Source organism: Cervus elaphus, chromosome 14 (assembly GCF_910594005.1).
Source record: "Cervus elaphus chromosome 14, mCerEla1.1, whole genome shotgun sequence".
Taxonomy (NCBI): Eukaryota; Metazoa; Chordata; class Mammalia; order Artiodactyla; family Cervidae; genus Cervus; species Cervus elaphus.
In genome coordinates this window covers 44322752-44343614 of record NC_057828.1, presented here as the reverse complement: position 1 = coordinate 44343614, position 20863 = coordinate 44322752, and the positions used below count along the sequence as shown (strand labels likewise).

At 52.4% G+C, this 20863-nt stretch overlaps 1 protein-coding gene across 1 annotated transcript in view; it reads left to right on the top strand.

Annotated features, from left to right (window-relative positions):
• The first annotated feature begins 2368 nt into the window (after positions 1-2368).
• The window catches only part of DISP3 (dispatched RND transporter family member 3), a 56744-nt gene continuing 38249 nt past the window's right edge, over positions 2369-20863 (top strand). The window contains exon 1 of the mRNA XM_043924412.1: positions 2369-2583. The gene's annotated coding sequence lies outside the window, so the exon portion shown is untranslated. The remainder of the gene's footprint in view (positions 2584-20863) is intronic.

The following is a 20863-nucleotide window of genomic DNA, read 5'->3' as shown; positions in this document are numbered from 1 at the left end:
CAGGCATATTTCAAAGGCCCGGTTCCATTTGCATTTTTAAAACTCCGCTGATGGCCTGAGAAAATTGCATCTTTCCAGTGTTCCTGGGTACCACACTCCCCACCTCCTCCTCCACTCCACTGAGCCTCTGCCTCTGTACCTCCTGTTTGCAGAGGATCCCCCATCAAAGGCTTAGCAAACTCAGCCCCCACTGCAGATCACCTGGAGGTCCTAGAATGCCAGGGAGGGCTCTGAGGAGGTGTGACTGAGGTGGCCACGGCTGTGCCCAGCTAGACAGCATGAAGATAGGACCCAAATCTGCTAAAATTAGTTCCCAGGGACGTGAGGGCTGTGTCCCCAGGCAAGGGCTGAGGGTGGAACATGGGGTGCATCAATGTCACTCCCTGTGGACTAGTCCAACTGGGAGGAACAACAGTGCCACAGGCTTGGAGAACTTTGAGGAGGTTCCTGGAAGCAGCTGTCAAACCAGTGGAAAAGAGTAAGCCATTCACCCAGCAAAGAAAACCCTTTGCTCTCAGCTGGGCTTGGGAACACACTTTGTGTCTCCCCTAGTGCTCCCTTAAAAACAAATCTTTTACTTGTTTTCCTTCCTTCCACCCTCTCCCGTGGCACTGTGTTCTCTGCCTCCCCTCTGGGATGTGGCTAGAGGGACCAGACATTTGCACGGCTGTGCTGAGTCTGTTCTTCTGTGCACATGTGTCAGATATGGCCTCTGAACTGGGGGCTGTAACACACACACACTCTCCACTTCTCGGGAGAGGTCTCCTGTCTGCCCGCTCACAGCTCAGGGTGGCACCCTTAAAACAGGAGCTTTCCTAAACCCTAGTGTTTTCAAGGACCACTGTGAGTTCCCTGATAGCCTTGGCCAGCCTGGCAATGACTCCCACGATGATCCTGAGTACACAGGGAGTGAGTGCTGGTATAGGGACACCGGCTCGGGCCATTTGCTTTTGCATAGATGAGCTCTCAGGGCATCCAGAATCATAAATACCAATGTGTCCAGTTGGCAGTCAGCCAGTGGGTACAGCTGGAAGGCTGCACACCAGAGGGACAGAGCAGGGGTGGCAGGTGAGGAACAAACAGAAGCTCCACTCAGCCCTGTGGCATTAGAGATGCTACCAATTTGGTTGTCTTCTTTTAAAAAGAAGGGCTGTGGAATGGACATGGGTTGAGCATCTACCTGTGGGTATGGGCTCCCTGGTGCTTCATTTTAGAATTCAACCCTGTTTCTATCTGCCCCATAAGCTAGGAACTTCCTAGAGGCAGCCTGGGTTGGGAAGATACCCTGGAGAAGAAAATGACAACCCACTCCAGTATTCTTGCTTGGAGAATTCCATGGACAGAGGAGCCTGGCAGGCTACAGTCTATGGGGTCGCAAGAGTCCAACACGATTTAGCGACTAAACCACCACCACTTCCTAGAGGCAGGGGTTGCGTTTCTCCCACCTCTGCATTTCCTGTTTTGCTCTCAGCACACACTCAGGGGATGTATGATAAACACCTGGCTCACCCCTCATACAACAGAAACAATGGCTTCCCTTCTTTCGAGCTTCAAAATGTAAAACACCTCCAGCCCACCGCTGGGGGCTGGCAGCGGGTCCTCTTTCGAGGCATCCCCCTGCCTTGGTTGTCCCTGGGTGGCCCCAGTGCCAGTGTCCGCTGAGTATTTCTCTACTGATGGAGAGAAATGAGCCAGGCAATAAGCCTGGCCCCTTCTCCTTATGGCCGGTGAACGAGGGGTACAGGCAGATCGTGTACTAAAGCTGGAGGGAAGCCCGGTCCGGGAGCTGGCGTGGCTCTGGGCTCTGGTGCCAGAGAGGTGAATGGAGGAGGGAGGAAGGGACGGAGCCAGGAGCTGGGCTTGGCAGCTCCCTCTGGAGAGGACCTGGGGATGCCCTCTAATGTCCAGGAGGCTGGTGATCTGCCAAGACTGGGCGGACGGGGAGAAGAGTGCAGGCGGGCAGAGAGATAGGAACCTAGGAAAGCGGGCAGCGGCCGGGCAGGGGGCCGGGTCTGGGCCCTTTGCAGAGGCGAAGATTGACCCACAGGGGTCGCTGCGCCTCTCGCAGCCCCCTCCAGCGGTTTTTGGGAGCCCGGCTGTACCACCACGCGGCTCTCGCAGGGGGAACAGCAGCCACGGCGGCGCCTGGCGGCCGGCTTCGGAGACAGCAGCGCGCGGTGGAGCGCAGGCCCTCGTCGGGTACTGACGCAAAGCCCGGCGGCGCGGAGGCCTGCGGCGCCAGGGTCTTGGGGGCGGCGCGGCACCAGAGCCTGCCCCTGCACACCCCCGCGCCCGGTGGTAGGAGCCCGGACCCAAACAAAGGCGGGCGGCGAATAAAAGGCGGCGGCAGCAAGCAGAGCTCCAGGTTGCGCGCTGGGGAACGAGACGCAAACCCGGCAGTGCACCGTCTGTGCGCTCTGGAGCGGAGCAGGGAACCCCGGCCTCTCGCGGCTCTTAAAAGCTTCTCTCTGCGACTCCCGCGACGGGACAAGTCCGCACGGCAAGGTGGCTGCAGCCCTGGGCCCCTCCGGTGCGCCTCCCTCCCGCGCCCGCGGCTCAACCAGCTCAGCTTGGCCAGCCGAGGTGAGTGCGACGGCCGGTGGGCACCATCCGGCTCGGAGCTGGGGAATGCATGGCTCGGAACGGGGGCGGTGTCATCCGCGCTGCCCCCACCCCGGCCTGCGCGGGTCTGTATGTGAAGTTCTCCCGCTGTCCAGCCAGGCTAGGAGGAGGGCCTCGGACCCTCCGGGAAAGCCGGTTGGTGGGGGGCAGAGCCCAGAGCTAGCCCTCGCCCCTCGCGGCCGAGCTCCAACTCCGCACCAACTCCCTACGGGACCCGAGCACCAGCCAGGTTTACGTCCACAAACAGCGAGGCTTCCGACCTCTAGTCCCCGCGGGAGTACAACTGATTCCGAAAGTTAATCATCAGCCTGAAGCCGCCGGGGATCAGGCTCTCACCCCAGTTGGAGCTCACGAAGGGGGTTGGGAAAGGTTAATGACCTCCTTTCCATCCACTTTCTGCCAGAGCGCACTCATGCTCTCGGCGGGACATTCCCGGAGTCCTCGGGCCCAATTAAACTGGCCACAGGTCTAGCCCGGAGCGCGGGAGCTCTGTGGCACACCTGACGGGCGTTGGAAGCTGAGCGCGAGAGGGTTTGCGGTCCCTGCCGAGAACGCTAGTGAGGGTGGAGATGGGGTAGGCAGCTGGGCCGTGGTGGTGGAGCTGAGGGCCTGGGAAAGATTCTCGGCGCGAGTGGCGCCCACTCTTGTGAGCCAACCCCGCCGTGGGAGAACTTTTCCCAACTCCCCGGGAGGCCCTCAGCTGGGCTAGGAAGGCGCCTCCTAGTCCTTTCCTCGGCTCCTTCTGCTGCACGGTTTGACCCCAGGTTCCTCTTGAGCCTGGGCGCAGGTCCCGCCCGTACAGGCCCGGGGTCAGTACGGCGGACAGCGCCTGGAGGCGGCCTTGGAGACTCACAACCCCGCTTCGCGCGCCCACGGACCCAGGCATACACCAACGGAGAGTCCATGCACACATGCACACCCGCATCTACCCTCACATCTACCCACAAACCACACACCTGCAAACAATCCACGCACAGATTCATAGTCCACTCACGCAATGTACATCCACCCACACTCCACACAGTCCTCACACACAGGGAAGATCCACCAGCACGTGGACACACACATTTTCTCACAAGCACCAGCAAGCGGAGAAATGTCTTCACTCAGGTCCTGCTGTTTCCGGACATCTAAGCCTCAGACTCCAGATCTCACCTCTGGCTACTCACAGGGATGCCCAGCGATCACAGGCTCCTTCCTGCAGACACAGCCCCCCATCCCCACCCCACAAATGCACACACACCCTTTGGGGGAAAGCAGCAGGTCACAAAGCATGCTCTCCCCTCCCCCCTCCCCCAGTGCAGACCTGGTCAGGAACCAGGGCATCTGCTGAATGGTGGGAGTAACCTGGCCCAGTGGAAGCTGCAGAGGAAGCCCAGCCTTACAGAATCCTGGTACTGGGTTCAGAGTCCATTTTGCTCAGCTCACCACCTTCATGCCTGCTCCCCTTTCTCACTCCAGACAAAGCTCCTGCAACCAAGGTCCACACCCCGTCTCCCTGCATCATTCTTTGTTTGCACTTTCTGTCTCTTTGTTTCCGTGTTCTGTTCTCCTTCCCTGTGTTTATCCACCCCCACCCCCACCACCACTCCCTTTGTCTTTCCCAATTCCTCTTTCCCAGCTGCCTTCACTCTCTCCTTAACTTTCCTGCAACCTGGGCCTGATCCAGTCAGTCTTTGCTCCAATGCGGAAACACCTGGCCCTTAGGGGGAGCTGAGTCCATTCTCTAAGTGGACTCCATGCCCCCATATCTCTGACCCCCCTCCCCATGGGGAGTTCTGCTCCCTCCCCAAGGAAATCCCCAGGGTCAGACACCCCAGATCCCTCTCAGTCTCCAAGGGGCCAGGATTCTTCAATTCTGGAATCACAGCTGCTGCTGCTGCTAAGTCACTTCAGTCATGTCTGACCCCATAGACGGAGGAATCACAACAAGTCCCTTAAAATCCAGAAACTGAGCTGAGAGAGGAAGAGTCCACGTGAAGTGGTGGAAGGAGTAGAAGTAGGGGGCCAGTCCTAAACTCAGCTTGGCCACAGGCTCCCATTGTGTCCCTGCGCAAATGCCCTTCTCTGAGCCTCAGGCTTCCCCATCTGTACAAGGACAGGGCTGGTTGAGGTGACCTTCAAGCGTCCCAGTTTGGCCCTAATAATGTGGGCCACTGATGTTTCTCTGAGTTTCTTGAGTATGGGTGGGACTGAAAATTATGATTCTAACCCCAGACTTTATGGTACTTTCCCCCTTCCTCAGAGCATCCACCACCAGTGAAGGCATTCTGTCCCCTGAGCAACAGATGTAGGACCAGAGATGGCAAGTAACATTCATGAGGTCACACCACTGAAGTGCCAAGCATTGTTTCTACTGTCACTTTATCCTCTGCATAAACCCCTGGTTCTGCTGGTGGAAGATTAGTGAATGAATGAATGAATGAATGAGTAAAAAAGTCAGGACTAAAACCTGGATCTCCTGACCCTCAGGATCTTGGAATTTTGGTTTAAACCCTTTTCCCTGATAGTTTTGGAGAAGGAAATGGCAACCCACTCCAGTATTCTTGCTTGAGAAATCACATAGACAGAGGAGCCTGATGGGGCTACAGTCCTTCGGGTCACAAAAGAATAGGATACAACTTAGTGACTAAATGACAACCCTCATCCCCTCTTTTCCACTGACACTCGCCTGGTCACTCAAAGGCGGATGGAATTGTCTGAGACCCTTCCTCCCTTAAGGCAGACTCTAGACTGGTTGCAAATGACCACAGAGATGGGACTGACTAGCTGGGAGCAGCTTTAGAGCCTATGCCTTGTGGGTAGAGGCTTGGCTGTCAGCTCCAAGTCCCAAAGACTCTACCAAGTAGGCTGTCCGTGGGCAGCTGGCCAGGATCTGCAGCCGGGAGGGAAGACAGTCATCTTTACCATTTGGCTGAGCAACCCCTTCTCACAGCCCCATGAGCTGGGGACTGCAAAAATCACCTTTACAGACGCGCAAAGCGAGATGCTGAAAGATGAGGTGGTTTCCCTAAGGGCAATCAGCAAGCCCACTCTTAGTCATAAAAATAGGCACCCCCAAATGGTGGTGGTGGTGGCAGTCATTGATACTGATGTTATTGGTATTGATAATGTTGTTAGCTTTATGATGATTAGAAACTCTGATTTGGCTATTTAGTCCCCTTTACCCCCTCCCCTCTTTTCTCCCCACCTAAACCTCTTACATTCTTCCCCCACCCACATATGGAGAAGCTGAGGGCTGGGATGGTGAGGCAGGGGTATCTGATCGCCTGTTACTCTCAGCCAAGGCAGAGGGCTCATCATTTGAAATCTTCCTCCTCTTGCCCACCCTCCCCCCACTTGAGCGTGTCTCCTGCCAGAGAAGCCTGGAGCGGTGTCAAAGTCTGTCAAAACACCCCTGCGAGCTGGGTTCCAAATGCAAAGCCCAGGGAAAATAAATAAAGAGGGCAGTGTTGGCCCGAAATAGAAACACGCACCAACTCACAAATACGCATGTTTTCCAAAAGTCGCATTTCACAGGCAAGACAGTGCGATGCATGCTCCAGCTGCTCGACTAAGGCTAGAGGCAGGGATGCTGCCAGAACTGGTCCAGAAAAGGTGGCAGAGCCTCCCGCAGTGAGCTCAACTCTCTGCCTGGCCATGGGGGAGACCAGACGGCTGCTCCCGCTCCGCACCAGCTGGAAGGTAGATGGGTGGGAGGACTGTGATGGATGTGTCTGTGGTAGTCAGGACTCTTTGGAAATGAGCACCAAAGAGGACTGATGGCCTTGCTTCCTCTGCTTTACAGTGGGCGCGGCAGACTTGTAATAGCAGTCCCGATAATAATAACTGCCTTTCGTTGAGTATCTACTGTGTGCCACATGCTAAGTGTTATACTCGATCTGTCTCAACCTCACAACAATCTCATGGCATATGGATTGTTATCCCCATTTAATATGTGGGGAAACCAAGGTTCAGAGAAGTGAAGAGGTTTGCTTAAGGCAAACCTAGAAGGGGCTAACTTGGGGTCAGATTTTCATCTGCATGAACCAAGAACCCCTATTTTGTCCAGTACCCTGCATTGTTTTAGGGCTTCCCTGGTAGCTCAGCTGGTAAAGAATCCACCTGCAATGCAGGAGACCCTGGTTTGATTCCTGGGTCGAGAAGATCCACTGGAGAAGGGATAGGCTACTCACTCCAGTATTCTTGGACTTCCCTGGTGGCTCAGCTGGTAAAGAATCCACCTGCAGTGCGGGAGACCTGGGTTTGATCCCTGGGTTGGGAAGATCCCCTGGAGAAGGGAAAGACTACCCACTCCAGTATTCTGGCCTGGAGAATGCCACGCATAGTCCATGGGGTTATAAAGAGTCGGACACGACTGAGCAACTTTCACTTTCTTCCTGCATTGTTTCTGCTATTCATTCAATATATATATAGTCAAGAAACCCACGAATGTGATGGTTTTCAAAAGAATGTAGATTCCTCTGCCGGTTGGGTCAGGTGTAAGGGTGGAGTTTAGCTTTGGCCATCGTAGGCTCGGTACTCAGGGCTTCTGGACTGGGGCTGGGACTGGGTCTTAACCTTTACATCTTGGACTCTGTCCCCAACCATGAGAGCCCAGGCCTGTCTGCCTGGGGGATGGGCTCAGGCAGGAGCCCCACTGTGAAGCCTGGACTATGAAAAACGATTTAACTCCATAAGAGATTAGGGCTGCAAGAGGTGTCGTAGATGGGGAGTTACATCAGAGAGGGTTAGTGAATTGCCCAGCATCACACAGCGTGTTGGCAGAGCCTGAATCTCAGAATCCCAGGCTTGTGTGCCATGTGGCCAGGCTAGACTCCTTGAGTGTGTGGGAAGCATCCAGTGAAGGGGATTGAACAGGTGCAGGCAGTTAACGTAACATTCCCCTTCCAAGCACAGAGGTGAGATGCAGCTGGTTTTCACTGCCAAGTCTTCTGCTCCACATCCCCCCAGATATCAGGACTAACCCTGCTGACCTGCCCAGGTGCCTGCATTCATCCATGTGAACAACGGCACCGGAAGGTACAGAATATTTGCCACATGCCAGGCACTCTGCTAAAAGCTTTGTTGTTGTTTAGTCACTAAGTCATGTCTGACTCTTTTGCAACCCCATGGACTGTAGCCCTACAGGCTCCTCTGTTCATGGGATTTCCCAGGAAGAAATACTGGAGTGGGTTGCCATTTCCTTCTCCAGGGCATCTTCCCAATCCAGGAACTGAACATGAGGCTCCTGCATTGGCAGGCGGATTCTTTACCTCTGAACCACCAGGGAAACTTGTCATGGGCTAATTGATGTAATCCCCACAACAACCCTGGAGGTAGGTATGCTTATTCTGCTTTTCAGTTGAAGGACCCAGGCTTGAGACGTTGACTTACTTGCCCAAAGCCACACAGCTAGGAAAGAGGCAGATGGAGCCCGGCAGAGGCCGCACTAGCTGGTTTATTCTGGTGGTGAGAGGGAGAAGGTTTGAAATCAAAGTCATGGGGAAGGAGGAACTGATGGGCAGCAGCAGGCTATTTATGTTATACCTCCAGGCCTTGTCATGCTTGCTGGCATTAGTGCTGGCAGAAGCTGAGCCTCTGCCAAAACCTGGAAGGAAGAAGCCCAGCAGAGGGTCCTGGGACCAGTTCCTGGGATATTAGTGAAGTGGAGGGTCTGAGTATGTTTCTCCTTGAATTCAAGGGAAGGAGCCTGCTAGGCATGTGGGACCCCTGTAGACAGCCTTAGTTCTGACATTCTGCTTTCTCTCCTTGCTCCTCCCTCTGAGGAAATTTGGAATTTCCCCTGGGAAATTTGGAAAGGGCCATTGGGTAGAGATTAGGGTCTTGCTTTATCAGTGAACTTGACCATTGGGAATGAGGAGGTGGTGGGGACAATGGGAAGGACTGGCTTGAATTTAGATGCCAGCAGGTGCCATCCAAGTCTCTTATAGGAAGCATTCCTTGGAATTAGGAAATGATGACCTGGGAGACAGTGTCCAGAGGCTTAAATCTCCTCTACCAGAAAAAGCCTTCTCCTTAATACCCCATCCCACAAGTGTCTACCTGTGCACCCCACTGTGTGCCAGGCATGCAGAAGTGGAACAACTTCAGTCTCTGTCCTTGCAGAGCCCACCAGAGTCTCCCAGGCCTGCCCCAACATCCCCTGCCTCGACTCAGGCAGATGGGTAGGTGAGAGCTCACCCAGGTACCCCAGCAGAAGTGGAAGAGGGACCCAAGCATCCTTTGGGGCTCAGAGAATGTGATCCAGGCAAGTGGTCGCTTCACAGTGAGAAGGAAATTTCCTGTGAGTGGCATCTGGGTGCCCTCCCCGGCTTGATGTCTTGGTGGGAGAGGGGGTGTGGTAGTGAAAGCTCATTCCCACCCAGCCATCTGCTCGAGGCATCCAATACACATACTGGCACCTGGATGATGCGTCCTTTGCCAAACCTTGTTAATAGAGGAGACATGACTGCCAGCTGGAAGCCACTCCTATCATGAAGGAGAATGTGGTGATCTTGTTGTCTCAGGGGAAGGCAGCTTAAATGGGGCTCAGAGTTTGGAACGGTTGTAGCAGACTGGTGTTCCTAGGATGTTTGGGGGAGGAGTGTTTCACCCCCTTCTCCCCATGGTATCGGCCTTTGCACTGTCCTGGAGGATTTCTCCTGTTCTTAGTTGGGAGAGTTCTGCAGGGTGACCACCTGGTGATAATGACAATTATAATAATGGCCAACATATTTTGACTGTTTACTGCCTGCCAGGCCTAGGGCTTTGTAGGTATTACCTTAGTGCATCCTCACACCTGCTCTATGAGATGCAGGGCTGCTGCTGCTGCTACTAAGTCACTTCAGTCGTGTCTAACTCTGTGTGACCCCATAGATGACAGCCCACCAGGCTCCCCTGTCCCTGGGATTCTCCAGGCAAGAACACTGGAATGGGTTGTCATTTCCTTCTCCAATGCGTGAAAGTGAAGTCGCTCAGTCGTGTCTGACTCTTAGCGACCTCATGGACTGCAGCCTACCAGGCTCCTCCATCCATGGGATTTTCCAGGCAAGAGTACTGGAGTGGGGTGCCATTGTCTACTCCAGAGATGCAGGGCTAGGTCTCTTCAATTGTGTCCTACTCTTTGCTGCCCTATGGACTATAACCTGCCAGGCTCTCTTGTCCATGGGATTCTCCAGGCAGGAATATTGGAGAGGGTTGCTGTGCCCTCTTCCTAGGGGATCTTCCCAACCAAGAGATCAAACCCAAGTCTCTTAGGTCTCCTGCATTGGCAGGCGGGTACCTTTCCACTAGTGCCACCTGGGAAGCCTTGCTCTGTGAGATAGCTACCATTATTATTCTATTTTAAGGATGAGAACTGTGAAGAACAGAGACTAAAGAGATTGCCAGTAAGCCTCAGAGACAGGACTCAAACTGAGGCAAGCTGGACTCAGTACCACGATCATGACCACCATAAAATGACTGAGGCTCACACTTTGGCCTTGATTTGGGTCCTTGCAGATGGGTAGGACTGAAATCAAACTACCTTTTGGATCCTTCAGTAATCTGGGTAGTTTGTACCTGTGGGCTCGGGCTGAGTCCTGGTTGACAGGGTGACATGAAATGACCATTTGCTCCTTGATGGCCAACTCACTGAACGGATCACTTTTCAGAGATCCAGATGCAGGCAACATCTGGCAGACTGGCAGGGTTATTCTGGCTTTCATCCAGAAGTTTCCCCTTTTCATCCCATGTCGATACAGCTGGGACTTGCATCCCTCTGGACATGATCATATGTGTGAACTTTCTGTTTGAAGTATTGTTTGCTGGTTTTTAAAACATCATCTTGTGACTTCACAAAGGCAGGATGTTGGTTTTTGGCTCTTCTCTGCAATCCGGGCCTGAGAGACATTCAGCTAAGCTAGAGAGAAGTCAGGCTTTGATTTCTCAGCAGCCAGAGGGGAAAAAAAAATCCTTTCCTTCTCCAACCGGAGAAGCTGGGACGAGACTAGCTGCAGAAGGGCATTACAGGTTAGTAGTTGCTGCATGTTCCCTGCAAGGGTTCCTGACTTGGTGACCTGCTCTTCCAGAGGCTTTGAGTGGGTGATCTCAGAGTAATGGAGTTAGGAATTTGTGATGAATAGGGATGTGTCAGCTGAGGGCACTCTTGGGCATTAATGAGTGTGAAAATAAATCTGTGGTGGGAAAGTTCCTGGAGCCTTGGGGAGAAAAGGAGTTCAAGACGTCCCAGAGTGAAGATAATGATGGTTTAACAGAAAGTCCTTATAGCAAGCACCAATGAGTGAGCAAATGAGGACGATGAATGAATGAATCAGTGAATGAATATGTAAATGTGTTCATGATAAGTGGGGCTGATGGACTTTGACCTTGGCTTGGATTTGGCAGGATCTGACCCCAAGTACTGACAAGGCAAAGAATACTGTTCTTGTCCACAGGAAGACCCTTCAGCTCAGGATTAGGCAGAGGGAGTCTGTCTGAATCCTTGAACCTTGCCCTCTCACTACACACCCCGCCCCCACCCTGTTCTGCAGGACCCTCTGACCCCTGGGCTCCTCTAGTTCCCAGCTGTGGCAAGGACTGGAACTCAGGAGACTGCAAAGCTGATGGAGGCTGCAGCCCCAGCACCCCCGAAAGTCTGCAGCTCTCTTCACCTTCCCAACTGCTCCCCCAGCCCTGAGACAGCCCATTTTCTCTGTTATCACAGTTCTGTGTCCTGGCTTTTTGGGGACTCCAAAGTGAGAGAACTAGGAAATAACTGAAATCTCATTTGGTCCAGCCCTCCCATTTTACAGAAGGGCAAACTGAGGCTCACGAAGGAATAAAGACTAGTCCCAGGTCACGAGTGAAAAGGAGACTGATCCCTGTTATTGTGGGAGGACTTGAGGAAGGTTCCTGTGAGACCTGGGATAACACTGCACCATTGAGTGGGGTTGGAGGGGGACAGAAGGGGCTGGAGATTCTGAGGCTTGGGTGACTTTGTCAGGTTTTTCCTGGCCTCTGGTGCTAGGAGCAGCAGTTCTGAGTTCCTGGGACCTTGAGTCTCCCAAATGTTTCATGGGAGAGGCAGCAGAGTTGGGGAGAGGTGCTACTTGGGGGTCTGCTCTCATCTTGGACCCTCTGCTCCAGCAGCTCATCTCCAGCCCTCCATTCCTGCCTCCACAGGCAGCTGCACCATCACGGCAGGTGGGCTGAGGGCCTGCATCAGACCCTCCCCTCCCACGCTGCCAGGGCCTCTGTGCTGGTCCCAGGTGTGGAGGGTACCAAGTGTACCTCCCTCCCCACTATATGCACCTGAGCTGTCAATCAGCAGGGTAGCCAGGAAGCCCTTCCCCTGTACAGGCACGGAATGTATGTTTCCATCTGGACACCCAAGATGGACACATGGACAGAGGAGCCTGGGGCTACAGCCCCTCGGGTTGCAAATGGTCAGACACAACTAAAGGGACAGCACACGCACCCAAGATGGTGAGGTTGGGTGTCGGCCCGGGGTGCTTTTTCTCTCCTCCCTTCCCTGGAGCCAGGGTTGTGCCTGTGGTCAGAATGACTCCTGGGGACAGACACTGGGGTGGAAGGTGGGGGGATATGCGCCTGCACCAGTGGAGATTGGGAAGGCTGACTCTAGAACTCTTGAGAGTTTTCCAACATGTGAGACTCAAAACCTAATATAGTGAGATTGGGACTGAGCTTATCAGAAATCATGTTCAAATATCTCCCTTTACTTCTTTTAGCCTCAGTTTTCTTGTTTACAAATTGGAAATAGTTCCTGAGACGAGAAAACCTGTGTGAAAATCATCTACAAGCTGTAAGTTGCTGCAGAGATGCAGCATCGTTCAGTCCCTCAGGATGAGAGGATCAAGGTCAGGATCAAGGCTGGGAACGTGAGCGCCCCGGCGGTTGCCAGTATCTCCTTGATGTGCGCTTTCATCGGGTGCTGGCCTCCTGGGCTTTCCCCAAACCCTGGCAGCAGGGGCTAGGGGTGCCCCCAGTGCTCAGAACGGGAGGTTCCTCCTAAGGTTCCTCACTTTCTTTCTGAGCCATGAGGCTGGGGGTAGAGCCCCTTCCTAGAACTCCATCCCTAACTAGATGTAGTGTCCCCCATTCCCTGCCATGGGTTTGAGTACTTTGCAGTGTCTGCTTGCTTTCAGCTTTCAATTTACCCTTAAGCTTCTCTTTCATGGTATGGGGCCAAGAAGAGTCTTTGCAGTGTCCCCAGACCCACAGATGAGATCTGGGTGTGTATGGTTGGGGGAAGACGGGGTAGTGGTCTCTGGAGCTTTCCCCAGAGCTAGGAACTGGCAGGTTACCACCTACTATGTCCCAGCAAAGCTGACGGCATCCAGCCAGCACACGTTATTTGGCCTTTCCTGCTTCTTGGCTTGATGTTTTTTCAGGACCCCACAGTGTGCCCCCACCCAGTTATACATTAACTTCTGAATAGGGATGAAGGGGACCCCCCTCTCCTCTCTCTGCCTCCCCGTCTTGGGCAACAGCTAAGAATCAGAGGGTTTAGAGAGCATTTCTCCCTACCCACCATCTGACAGACAGGGGACCACCCATCCAGAAATGTTCAGTCACTTGTTCTAGGTAACGCAGCAGGCTGGTGGCAGGGCAGGTCCCACTGCTCCCGCCCCAGGACCCATCCCCTGCTGACACCTTCTCCCGTGTCACTGAGCTTCAGCTCACAGGAAGTGCTGGCTGGAGCTGGAAAGGAGACACAAGGGGAATTGTTTTACATATTTGTTAATCGGGTGTGAGAGAGAGAGAAGGGCTCTGAGCTCATCAGCCAGGAAGGAATCCAATTTGGCTTTTATGGCCATGGTTATTAGTTGTATTTTGTGGGGATCTTTTTATTTTTTATTAATCCAGCAGTCTGGGGGCTGGGGAGCCGACTGGTTGCTGGGCCCCACGGGCCCTCCTGCTCTCTCGGAGTTCCAGGCAGCAGCCAGGGGGAGAGGTGGTGGAAACAGCAACCTCAACAGTTGGGTCCAGGCATGCAGTGGGGGTTTTCAGGAACCTTCTGATCCTTCAGGTGAGGGGTGTCTGGGGGCCTGGCTGTATTTCACAGGTTCTGTAAGTATTGCTGGTTTTATTAAGCTTTTATTGCCTTTTTCTCAGAGATGCAAGACTGCTTGGTGGGCAGGCCTGGTAGGTCTGGGCCTTAAGGCCTGAGCTGTGCAGGCGGAACAGAGTGGGGAGGGAGGGACAAGAGTGGGTCAGTGGGTGAGATACTCTGAACAGTGGAGCTCAGTGGCTGAAAGGACGGGCTCTGACTTGGGCCTGCAGAGGCTCAGATCTCAGCCCCGCTCCTGAAAACTGCCTTACAGAACTGAGGCTGGGTCAGATGAGGAGTCCACAAGCAAAGCACCAGTGCCAGCACACAGCAGCGCTTGGTGCTGTGCCAGCCCCTTGCACAGGGTCTTCTATTTTCTTTTGCTGCCTGGACCCATCAGGAAGAGCTGGATGGCAGATCTGAATGCCATCATTTCTTCCCTCCCATGGCCAGAGGAAGGGGCATTTGGTTGGAGGACTGAGTCCTGGCCAGAGATCCAGGAGCCTAAGTCCATCCCCAGAGCTGGGGGCGGGCAGGACAAGCCTGAGGAGAGGCTAGTGTGAGCCCCAGAAGGGGGAAGGCCAAAGGCAAAGTCATCTGATGGAGGAAGCCACTGGGAAGGTGGCCAAGGCAGCAGGGTATTGCACAGAATAGTCCTGAACCACCTACAAAAGAATCATGTGGGAGGTGGTGTAAATGCAGGTCCCCAGGTACCACCCCCTGAGCATCTGATTGATGGGATCTAGTGCCTGGCCCAGGAGTTTGCACTTTAACAAGCCTGCCCGGCTTCTGATCCATATTAAAGCCTGAGGCTGATGTGTGTGTGTGTGTGCATGTTAAGACACTTCTGAAGTGAAGTGAAATCACTCAGTCGTGTCTGACTCTTTGCGACCCCGTGGACTGTAGCCCACCAGGCTCCTCCATCCATGGGATTCTTCAGGCAAAAATACTGGAGTAGGTTGCCATTTCCTTCTCCAGAGGATCTTCCCAACCCAGGGATTGAACCCAAGTCTCCCGCATTGCAGGCAGATGCTTTAACCTCTGAGCCACCAGGGAAGTCCCAAGACACTTCTAGTCATGTCCAACTCTTTGTGACCCTATGGACTATAGCCCGTCAGGCTCCTCTGTCCATGAGATTCTCCAGGCAAGAATACTAGAGTGGGTTTCCATTTCCTCCTCCAGGGGATCTTCATAATCCAGGTAGGGATTGAACACTCCTGCATAGGCAGGCAGGTTCTTACCCACTAGCACCACCTGGGAAGGAGGGCTGATGTAGCAAAGAATGAGTCAGTTCTAGCTGACTTGCCAACCTGCCCATGCACATGGGCCAGGTTTGGGGCACTTCTCATCTTTGAGAAGTGACTTCTCATCATGACTGTGACTCAGCAAGCAGGGTGTCACCACCCCATTTTACAGATGAAGAAACTGAGGCTTGCCCAAGGCACTCAGCTAGTAGCAGAGCCAAAGTTTGAACTCAGGACTGTTGCTGCCGTTTCCCCAAAAAACCAGGCCCTGGTGCTTAGTTCCAGACATCCCTCCTTCTGTTGGGGGACCTGTTCTGTTCCACTGAGCCCACCAGAGAGAGAACACGTGGAATGGGGGAAACCTAGGCTGTTGTGACAATTAATGTTGGTTTCTCTGGTGCTGGTATGTTTCCCCGGGTGATATATTGATGTGATCAAAGCTTGTTTGCCTGATATATATTGAGCTGTTGGGCTTACGAGTCAGTACCCGCAGTTTCTTCACCAGCTGTCAGCCTGGGGAGCCCAGCCGTCCTTCATATGCTCCATCTTTGCAGCCTGGTCTTCTCTGAGAAATGAGGGGTCTGGACAGGCTCCCCCTAGAGCCCCCCTCCCAACCCTCTTCCCTCTCCCACCCCCACCTGGGCTCACAATAAATAAGCCCAGATTTTCTTTGGGGAAGAAGCAGTTGCTCTGAGTTTCCTGCCCTCTGCTGGCACATTTAGCCAATGAGGATGGTGTTTCTTGGGGGGCAGGAGGTCTGATGGGGAGTAAGTAGGTGCAGGTGTTTGCTTCAGCTGCAGCCGCAAAGCCAGACTTCTTCAGGGCTGGGGCAGGGAGGATGGGGGTAGTAGATTTAGGGTCTTAGGGGAGGGGCTCAGAAAGTCACCCAGCCACACTCTTTCTTCTGTGGATTTGGAGGACCTTTGCTAGCTCTGTTCCCATTTTTGTCTAAGATTCTGGGTAGAACTTGGGGCTTCTTGAGAGAAGTTTCTAGGAGGGTCATAGGATCCAGCTGCTACAGTGGGGCTCCCTGCTTCACTCACACTTTCCCTCTAGGGAAATTATATTAGTGAGTGTTCTTCAGAGAAGCAGAACCAATAGGATGTAGGTTAAGTAATTAGGTAGGTAGGTAGTATTAGTTGCTTAGTTGTGTCCGACTCTTTGCGACCCCATGGACTACAGCCTGCCAGACTCCTCTGTCCATGGAATTTTCCAGGCAAGAATACTGGCGTGGGTTGCTATTCCCTTCTTCAGGGAATCTTCCCTGCCCAGGGATTGAACATGGGTCTCCTGCATTGCAGGCAGATTCTTTAACATCTGAGCCACCAGGGAAGCCCCAATAGGTAGGTAGGTAGGTAGGTAGGTAGGTAGGTAGATAGAGGGATAGAGAAGTTGAGACTTCAAGGTCTGCAGTTGGCAAGCTGGGACCCAGGAGAGCTGATGCTGTAGTTCCAGTCTGTTTTCAAAGGTCTGAGATCTAGGAGAGCTGGTGATGTAACCTCCCATCTGAAAGCCAGCAGACTCGAGACCCAGGAGGAGCCAGTGTTTCAGTCTGAGTTTGAAGGCTGGAAAAAACCAATGTCCCAGCTCAGGCAGTCAGCAGGGAGCATTCCCTTTCACTCAGCCCTTTTGTTCCATTCACATCTTCAGCTGATTGGATGGGGCCCACCGCGTTAGGGAGGATCATCTGCTTTACACAGTCTGTACATCCAGAATCATGTTTGGTCAGATGCATGGCATCCCATGGGGCTTTCCAGGTGGTGCTAGTGGTAAAGAACCTGCCTGTCAATGCAGGAGACATAAGAGACATGCATTTGATCCCTGGGTTGGGAAGATTCCCCTGGAGGAGGCCATAGCAACACACTCCAGTATTCATGCCAGGAGAATCCCATGGACAGAGGAGCCTGGCGGGCTATAGTCCATGGGGTTGCAAAGGATTTGAAGCGACATGGCTGAAGTGACTTAGCATGGACACACTGGCATCCCATGGCCCAGTCAGGGTGACATGCAAAATTAACTGTCACACCCATGCTTTCCTTGAAGGGAAAGCCAGGCTTCCAAGACTGCTGGAGCCTTCCTTTGCATCATGCCCTGAGCTGCCTGAAACCTACCAAAGAGTGAATTGGTGAGACCTGTGTGATTCCAGGTCTTATGGGGATGTTGCAGTCTTACTAAAAGGCAATGGGTTTCTTCAGTGAGAACCGACACCTCAGTTCTAAAGGAACTCCAAGGCTGCTTGGAATGGTAAACAGAACACAGGCTTTGGGATTGGTAGACCTGAGGTTCGAATGCTAGTTCCACCCCTTATTAAGCTTTGTGACCACAAGAGAGTCACTTAACCTCTATGATTGTTTATTACTCTGTAAAATGGGGAACTTATAAAGCCTGCCCTGTGGGGCTGATATATGAGAGAGGGTGTTTGCACACAGTAGATGCACAGCTAATTATGTTACGATTCTCTTCCTGGGTGTCAGTTTCTGTATTGAGCTGGTTGGACTTTCAGCTTCACTCTATCTGTGTGATTTTGACCCAGTTCTGCCATCATGTCTGCAGTGAATCTGCAGCCTCCCTGCCTGAGATGGAGTATCCAGGTCTCTGAGAACAACCTGGAATTCTGGATGGCAGGCACATAGCTGGGGCACATAGAGGGTGGCAGACTCTCAGAAGATGGGGTATTAGGATTTAGGATAGTGGCACCAAGGAGGGAGCAAGTCCTCCTCTTTCCTTTCATCTTTCTCCAACCTCAAATGAGCTGAATTCACCAAAGGGGAGATCCATAACCAGGGAGTGGAGAAGGGTACAATGTCCCCCCTTCAGCACATCCGGATAAAATGGAGCTGTTCAACTCAAAATATCTCATTTTGAATTTCTGCCCGAATCTCTCAGCCCAAGAGTAAGAGAATCAAAAACCCCAAGATGTTTTCAAGGACCAGGGAGGCAAAACACCCCGAGACAAGAAGAAAAAGCTGATTAACTCCTAATTGCCGTTAAATTATATATACATATACGTGTTTTAAGTCGAATCTGCATGGCTAATGTGATTTTTTGATTACATTTTAATAGTCTGGCTGGGATGGGGGAATGAAGAAGGAAGGGTTCTGTCACCCTTCGCCATAAGGAGGGAAGTTGTAAACAGGGATACAGGCAGGCTTGGGGGTGGGTCCACAGCCCTGGGAGCCTTTCTGGAGAAGAGCAGGGCGCAGCAGGGGGCTGGGGATGTCTTTGAGGCAATACCGCTTCCCACCCCAAGTCCCATTCTGTCCAGATGGGGAAGTCCATCTGCCTTGTGACTTGACAAAGGCCTCTTTTCTAGGCCTTAAAAACAGCTTCCCTGTCTTGGCTCTGGGTCCCCATGTCATCTTCCCCAGGCCTAGTTGTTCTCTTGGACTGCCCAAAACTCTCCCCCGCCACCCCTGAATTTGGTGATGGGGCAGATAGAGCACTCCTTTGAGCCAAGGGCCCTAACTCAGCCACTGTAACATGAACTTGAGGGGACTTCCCTGGCAGTCCAGTGGTTCAGACTTCACCTGCCAATGTAGGCGGTGCGGGCTTGATCTCTGGTTGGGGAGCTAAGATCCTACATGCCTCATGGCCAAAAAAAATCCATAACATAAAACGGAAGCAATATTGTAACAAGTTCAGTAATGACTTTTAAAATGGTCCACACCAAGAAAATCTTAAAAAGAAATACAACCTTGGATAAGACTGTTTGCTGGGCTTCATTTCTAAGCTGTGAAATGAAGGAGTTGGACCAGTGCTCTGAACCCTTCTGGGTCTGATAAGCCAGGATCTCCTTCCTGGTCATTTTAAAGACCCACCCCCTGTCCATCTCAGGGGAACAGAAGACTCCACAGTGACTCACTCACTGGGCATTTACCACCTCCTGCTCTCCCTAGGTCCTTCTGCTTTCTACCCAAGGTCTCTCTTGCTGCAATGCTCCTTGTTTCTCTTCTTGGAGGACAGAGCCCCACCTCCTCCCATGCCTATTATAGTAACTCCTCAAAGAGTTGAAGGCTGTTAGCAAAATCCCTTCTACACACATATACACATGTTCTATTTTAAACATGTTTTTAAATAACATTTTTTTTATAATTCTAAAAGGCAGGCTGTACCTGATCATTGTAGAAATATTGGAAAGAGACAAGTATAAAGAAGAAAATAAAAATCACCCATAATCCTCCTAGTCAGAGATAATCACTATTAATGGGTTTTTTAAAATGCATATATATGATTTTTTTTTCCTGTTTTAAAATTGGGATTAGGCTGCAAATGTGGCCTTGGCTTGCCTCAGGCTTGGCCCTTGAAACTGGACCAGCTTCTTTGTCTCCAAGGCTCCCCAGTGTCTGCCGTTCCCCTTTAGGTGGCTGTCTCATTTGCCTTTCCCAAGAGGAGGGAGACCATGTTCCATGGATGTGTGTCCACCTTGGTTCATGAGATCCCAGGAGTCCCAGAGTTTAATTCTGACTATCTCTGAGTGTGTGTGTGTGTGTGTTTGTGTTTGTGTGCATGTGCGTGTGTGTGTGTGTGTGTGTGTGTGTGTGTGTGTGTGTGTGTGTGACAGAGACAGATGGAGAGGCAGGGAGAAAGCACACACGCAGGTCACTGAGCAGGAACACCCTAATGGGATATCAGACAGGCAGGATCACAGTCCCCGGTGATCACAGTCCGATTTCGGGCTCTTTGTCTGAGCCAGTGACAAATAAAGAAGCCATCCTTATCTCCTCTCCACGGAGCAGCTGGAGCTCTTCAGTAAGTTAATCAATTCCCATCATTTGAAAAAGGAAAACAAATTTGTGATTTGTTGCCCATCCTGGGAGCGGGTGCTGAGAACAGGATTGCCAGCTGAGGCATTAGTGTCAGACCCTAGCTGCTAGCTGGGTTGGTGGAGACTCTCAGATTGTACCCATCCCCCCTTGGCCTGCAGACTAGGGCTGCTCAGAGAGTCTGGGGATGTCACAGCTGGAGGGACCTGGGCTTTTACCATTCCACTGCCAGATGGGGGAGACAACATTTCCCATCTCCCAGGTAGGGGAGACAGGGCACCAAGAGGGGGCCGGGACATGCCCAGGGCCACACGGAAAGTTGGAGGCTGAGCTGAATCTGGAGCCATGTGTGGTATCCCACATGGCAGTTTTTCTTTTCAAGAGTAGGCTGAGAAGGAGGGCATGGCGGTGGATGGGGGGAGGGGAGTGACAGTAAAAGAAACCATCAAGTCTACTTCCTGCTCATCTGTCTCATCCTCTCCAAGATCCTTCGCACCCAAGACAGAAGAAACTACACTCTCTGCACTATGTTTATATTGTTTGGTATCTGACTGTCCTCTGTCCAAGGAGAGTCCGGGGGTATTTCTACCTAATATCTAACCCAGATGCTTCTGCTGCTTCTGAGATTCACTTTCCTTCTTTCATTTAACAAATACCTGCTAACTACTGACACACACCCCAGCCCCCAGGCAGGAGTATTTTAGACCATGTGAACCCAGCAGGGAACATGACAGTGAAGTCCCTGCTCCCTTGGAATTTATGTCCACTGGGCTGTGGGGCTCTCACTGGGAGACCAAATGGCTGTGCTCAATTTTCTGATCACTTAAATCTAGCTAGCGCAGACTGCAGGACACAAAGTCATGTGGGACAGAGTTCTATTGCAATTGTTCACTTACTATTCCTATGGAACAGCTAACCCAAAACCTAGTGATGCATGGATGCATGGCAGCTGATATACTATGTTCATGGATTCTGTGGGCCAGAATAGAGCACAGGAGAGGGTGGCTTAGCTCAACTCCACAGTTTCCGAGTCTCAACTGGGACAACTAGAAGGTTGGGTATTACTTGGTGGCTAGGGGCCCAGAATCACTGGAGACATTTTCACTCATATCTGGTGGTTGATGATGGCTGTCAACTAGGTTGTCAGCGGGAGCTCCTAAGTGTAGTCTCTGCATGGGCTAGTTTGGGCTTCCTTACAGCAT